Genomic DNA, 6,728 nt, shown 5'->3' on the forward strand with positions numbered 1-6,728 from the left:
AACATGTTTTGTCTTTGTCGCAGTGTGACGTGACTCCCGCAGCAGCGTTCGGCAGAAAAGGATTGATTTTTATTTTTATTTTCAAAATAATTTTCTTGCTTCTGTCAAACTGTTGGCGTTCTGCAGAATCAACAGCAATCACTGACATTGGCCCAAGCCTTAAGGCCGCCATCAAGGGGAATAATAATAGCCTAAATCAGAGGTCATACTGTTTAACGGACTCTAACGCATGACGTTTACAATAGCATTCATCATCCCTTTCTACCTTCGTCTTATACCGTATGACAGAAAGAAAGAGCTGGTGTACACAAATGCAATTTCAAGTGTATTAGACAATAAGGCACTGGCCTGTTCTAATAAAGCAGAGAAATCAATTTCGAAATTTAAGCAAAAAATATGCGGTAATAAAGAATATTACATACTTACATACAAGATACGCGCGAAAAAACAATACCTCTCCTTGCAGTCGGGTAAAAATACGCGATCAGCCCTGTTCCTTCATTCATGTATAAAATCGGTAGGTTAATATAACTTAGTGGTCAGCTCATAAAAATGTTTGCACGGCTTACGAAATTTGCCTGATTGAAAAAATAATAGACGTTCTATTCCGGAGGGTAATAAAAACAATTAACATAGGATAACATAGCGAGAGCGTAGTGTTTTTCCACGGGCACCAAACGGTTGTTTTTCAACGAAGATATATCGATTTGCGAGGAAATTGGATTTCGTTTAACTCTATTTGTATTCCGACGCGCTCCTAGATAAAGAATAACGATTATATTTTTAAGTCAGTTTCAACTCAAATCAATAAAAGCGCAAGAAATTATACCTTATCGAAAATACAAACTGAGACATGGATGCACAGAAAAACCAGAAAAAGAGACCAGCGCTGGGAATCGAACCCAGGTCCTCAGCAATCCGTGCTGCGTGCTATAACCCCTACACCACCGCTGGACAGGAATCTAGACACGAATTTTTCCTATGCATACATATCTCAGGTTGCTTATTTCTACTACGCTACTTATGCAGCAGCACTAGCGACATCTATGTTCCGCTCTCATCAAGAGACGTCACACTATTTCGGAACCAACCGCTCACCCAGACAAGAGATTGTCGCTACTTAGCAATCAAATTAATTTAATTAATTAATAATTTTATTAATGTCTGCATAGGAAAAATTCGTATCTAGATTCCTGTCCAGCGGTGGTGTAGGGGTTATAGCACGCAGCACGGATTGCTGAGGACCTGGGTTCGATTCCCAGCGCTGGTCTCTTTTTCTGGTTTTTCTGTGCATCCATGTCTCAGTTTGTATTTTCGATATGGTTTCACGGGATACCCGTAAAAGTAACAAATTTGGAGTTGAAATAAAAAATACAAAAAGACTCCAAAAAACCAATCATAAATTATACCTTTTTTTTCGGATAAACGTCAGCAATTTTTAGCATTTCTTTTGCACGCAAGCGGGCAGTTTGATTCAAAACTTTTCCACTATCTGGCTCCAAAATATCGGATCATAAAATAAACAACGATGACGATTTCTAAAAGCATCGGGTTATAATACGCTTTGAGATAACTTTCCTTACACTTGTTTCAATTTTTTTTATATGATTGGAAGCATAATTCCCGTAGCGCAAGCTTATTGTATAATCATAATTTTCTATTTTCTACTAGCTTTTGCCCGCGTAGAATTCGGTTATCGCGCGCTGTTCCCTCGTGAACTGTGCATTTTTCCGGGATAAAAAGTAGCCTATGTTACTCTCTGGCCGATAAATCTCTATGCCAAAAAACGCGTCGATCCGTCACTCTGTTTCGACGTGAAAGACTGACACTGACAAACATACAAACACACAAACACACACACTTTCGCATTTATAATATTAATATGGATAGGGATAGACGGATAAACAATCAGTTCCGAAAATACAAACAATATCGCACACCGATATAACCTCTGTGCACATGCATGAAGCAAAGCTCGCGTCGCAAGCCACCGCGATAGCGCGGACTGGCACCAAAGAATCGCAAGCGTTCCAAATTCAAAAGCGTTCAGTGCAGCGTTTGGCTTTAGACATGTCGGTGACCAGAACCGTTGACAGATCAAAATGGCGGCGTAAAAAATGTATTAAACCGCCGCCGGACGATGACAATGACTGCGCTAGCTTGGCTTGGTTGCTAAGCTTCAGGTTAGATGAAATAGTGAACGTGAAAGTACCTGATGACGAGCCGTACGTCATTGAACCTAGGCTGCCAGAGCCTCCGCCTGCTTCGAGGAAGCCTCCGTACACATACCCTGAGCTCATAGAACGGGCGTTGAGGGAAAATGGCGAGCTGACTGTGTCTGCGATATACCAATGGATCTCGTGAGTGTTTTCATACATTACTTTTTTCGACATCAGAAAATAAAGTGGTTCTCAAAATAATACACAAATTACAAAAAAACGTCTAATGAAGTCGAAGAGGATTTGCTGTTTTAAAAGTTTTTTCCATTACAAACCTTGATATTTGACATTTTTATTTTGTGCCAATTTATTTATTCTTTCAAAATTTCAATGCTAAATTGCCCGTCGTTACCATCTAAAAGTAGTACAATGTCAACGACCGGAATGGCTGGAAAAAATGGACGTATTATATAGCAAAAACGTTCTTCATCCCTTGACTTTGTTAGTTACACTAAGTTTGAACTAGACAGTTCCATATCGACACCACTAAATTGAGTTTAACAAGTGGTGAATCAAGGTTTTTTATTTTTCCAGCAGTGGCCACGTGTAACTAAATATTTGCCAACAAAATGTTGTAAAAGTTTGTAAAAGCTCTATAAATTCCATTAGTTACTTTCAAAGTTCTTTAAATAAATAAATGAGCTATTTCAAATACTTCATAGTTTTATATTAAATCTGTAAAACGTTATTTTGATAGTCTTGAAAGATTTAATTTTATTTATATTTAAATTTAAGCTCAATTGAAATGACTGTAGAGTCCAAATTGAAAGTGCCGTTTAACATTATTCTTCAAGTTAATCTAGTTGGTCTAGCTTATACTGCCAAAGTTTTAAGTGTTCCATTTCTAGAAGTTTACGTTATGATAAAATCAATAAGAAATTTATTTTATACGTAGTTTAGTTTACTTATTCATTCAATACATCATCACATTATAATTTACATAAATGTCAATTAAAATAATTTAAATTTGTCAGTTATACGAAATATTATTGTCGTGACAAAGGTATATATTGTCTTATTGTCTTAATCTAAGACAGCTTTTTTTTCCGTGCAGGGTGTAACCTTTATGCTACTAATGTCATGTTGACATCTCATACTTTTGTCAAGGAAATCATTGTAAAATTTATTATTACAAGGTTCTACCCTGGGTCTTGATTTAATTTGTTCGACTGTACGTGTCCAAGTCGACCCACCATCTCCTTCTAGATCTGTGCCCTTAGTGTAAGTTTTCGGTTACAAAATACGTTTGCGTTAAAATCTCAATTAGTATGCAAACACGAACAGCGCCTCTAGCGGAACGTTTGAGATGTTCGTGTTTCCATACAAATTGAGATTTTAACGCGAACGCGATCGAGACGTATTTTGTACCGAAAACTTACACTAAAGGCACTGCCTTGATGTCACTGAAATTTATACGTAATACATTTTATACTTAATTTGCCGCTACAACGAGAATGTAAGTATAAAATTAAAATGAAATTATTAAGGCGGCACGATTTCCATACTAATATATTTACACAATCATGAGCGCTTGAAAGAATAATTTGAAACTAAAATCACATCTGTTGACGTTTAGTTTGTTCTTTATTTGAGGCATTTTTTATTTACCTAAAGAAAGCTTTTGATTAATAGCTTAATCTAGATGATTATTTTAATTAATTTTTGTCAATATGTGAGTGGACGGCGACAGTATCGTACGCCAACGGCTCGGTTAGTAGTGTGCGTTTCAGCTACGTTGTCAGCTCGCCGACAATTCGATGCTAAGCGACGTTGCCAGATTTCGTTTGATTTGTCTGATCAAAATCACATAATTACCATTTTGAAGCTCGTTTAACTTTTTTTTTAATATTTTTGCTGGCCATAGGTACAAAGTCCGTCAGTCAAAAGACTGAAGTGCAACGAACAAATGCATTGCCAATTTTTTGGATTTCCGACAGAAATTAGGAAGAAAATCACATAACATGAACGTATTAACAAATAAGTACGGAAAATTGCATTAACGGATTATAAATTAGTAGTGATAAAATCAGATAAAGGCTGCATGGCTTGTGGCTTTTTCCATAAAATAAAAATAAAAAAACATCAAGTCAAATGTCAAATTCGTCAAGTCATAATTTTTTGTTCGTTTGTTGTCATTGGTTGTCATGACATTTTAAACTAATGGAGTAATTTTTTCCTAAATTAAATTATCGTAATTTGTCCTCGAAATTGGCCAGATTATCATTATCTATAATCTATAATGTGAATGCAGTTATATTTTCAAGTATTGAACTGAATTATAATTCACATTGGAAACTATGAAGCCACGAACTTTGCAAAAAAATTACATAAAGCATCAATACTCTGGTCTCGAAAAAGACGCATTATAAGGAAATTAAAAGTAAGTACAGTAGAGGCTGAGTACAACATACAACTTCCACCACCCCCGTGGGTACCGTAGGAATCGGCTGAGGGATAATATCAGAAGATGGGCAGCAGCGTTTTCCAAGCAACCCCACATCATATACTGTGCTCGCCAACCCGCTTATCAAACGTGGCAAGTATTGGCAACACGGGAAAATATAGGGGAGGCCTAAAGTCTCAGTTTCCATGACCGTAGGTGTTTAGGACAGATTTTTTTACAATTTTTTTTCCAATTCCCCAGCCCCTTGGTAGCGGACTAACTTTTGAGCCTCATATCTCGGTAATTTTGGAGTTCAGAGAAAAGTTCATTTGACAAAATATGCTTCTTCAAAATATGTTTTATTTTCATAATACAATATTTAATTACAGAGTGGAAAACACTGTTATAACATACATTGTTGGCTGGTAAGCTGTGTATTGAGACTGGCACAAGACTGGAAAAGTGGCGTGAAAATGCAAGAGGCACTCAGCAGTGGTTGTATGTGGGCTAATTTAATTGACTGATTTAAATAAATAAAATAAAAACTGACTTAGTGATGGATTTTTTATTTGTTGTTCAATAGAGCCTTCGATTACTACCCAATCAATTAAATTGAAATAAAAATAAACAAGTCTAATTTCATATTTTCACGTGTTTTTCGTTGAAGCAAAATATCGTGAAGAAACATACAGACACCTGCTAAATAATTAATGGTGTGCGCTATATTTCAATTCACACTGGGCCTGCGTTGAAAATAACGCCCAAGCCCTCATTGTGAGAGGAGGCCTGTGTATGTAGGTATGTATAGGGATAATGATTATGACTAATTAATTATCTCATAGTATGTAAACTGTATTGTAAATAAAAAATAAATAAACAATCGTTGAGTTACGGTCCAGGAAACTGAGTCACGTACCAGGATGGAACCTATGTGCTACTAATGTCATGTTGACATCCCATACACCTGCCAAAGAAATCACAGCGCAATTGAATATGAAAAGGTTCCACTTGGGTTCCACTCTGGTACGTGATTCGGTTTCCTTGACTTTGTAAAGGCGAACTTATCCCTCGAAGGGATCTCTATCAAGCAACCCTTGAGTGGATGTGAGGAATTATAAGTCTCATAGTACTTACTGTAGTTGTGCTGTGCATATTCAGATTTACCTAAAATTTAAAAAATGTTTGTGCCTAAATTAGGTCTTATAAATTTTTAGCTACACATTTCAAAAAATATTAACATCATTAACTAAGAACATAAAAAAAAAAAAAAAGAAACAAAATCTTACAACGGGTTTGAACCCGAACTTCCTAAGCTGTGGGTAGGGTAAACTCTAGCCTTATGCAACTAGGCCAATCTGCTCTTTGATCATGAGAGCGAAATTAACAAAGACTTCTGTTTACAACAAATTACAAGCATGTGTGCGAAAATATCTCAGTCGAAACTGCAGCGATCAAGTGAAAGTATTTTCTAAATTAAAATACATCTGAAACTTGGTACGATATATCACAAATTTCACGCTATTGGCGGTATGTACATTATTTTATAAAAATATCCACGATTTCATTCGTAAAAAAAAAAATACGAGGAATTTGCACACTAACGTCATCTACTGGCGCTGTAGTGCCTAGCTGACCGTGACAAACGACCTTAACTAACAAGCTCCTAACCAAAAAAACAAAGTTGATCCCACATCCCTTTTTAGGGTTCCGTAGCCAAAATTCAAAAACGCAACCCTTTATTTCGCCATGTCTGTCTGTCTGTCCGTCCGCGGCTTTCACTCGAGGTTCGGTTCGATAGCTGAATTGAAATTCCATGATTTTGCTGAATTCCCAAGGGGATTCTCAAAAACTGCAAGGAGGTTTTCTTTAACGTTTCTACATGCATGCTTCATTTATTCTTTCAACAACCTACGCAAATTTTTTAAACATCCAAGACCGCGAGAACAACATTCGTATTATTGATACAAATATCTGCCCCGGCCAGGGAATCGAACCCGGGACCTCAAGCTTCGTAGTCAGATGCTCTAACCAGGTTGGGCCATCCGGTCGTCAAAACGCAATGCAGGAATGCGAAGCATAATAATATGTTTTTATTTAAACACGTGGTCGTTAATTCTCGTATTAAC

This window comes from Choristoneura fumiferana, chromosome 2 (assembly GCF_025370935.1).
Source record: "Choristoneura fumiferana chromosome 2, NRCan_CFum_1, whole genome shotgun sequence".
Classification (NCBI taxonomy): Eukaryota; Metazoa; Arthropoda; class Insecta; order Lepidoptera; family Tortricidae; genus Choristoneura; species Choristoneura fumiferana.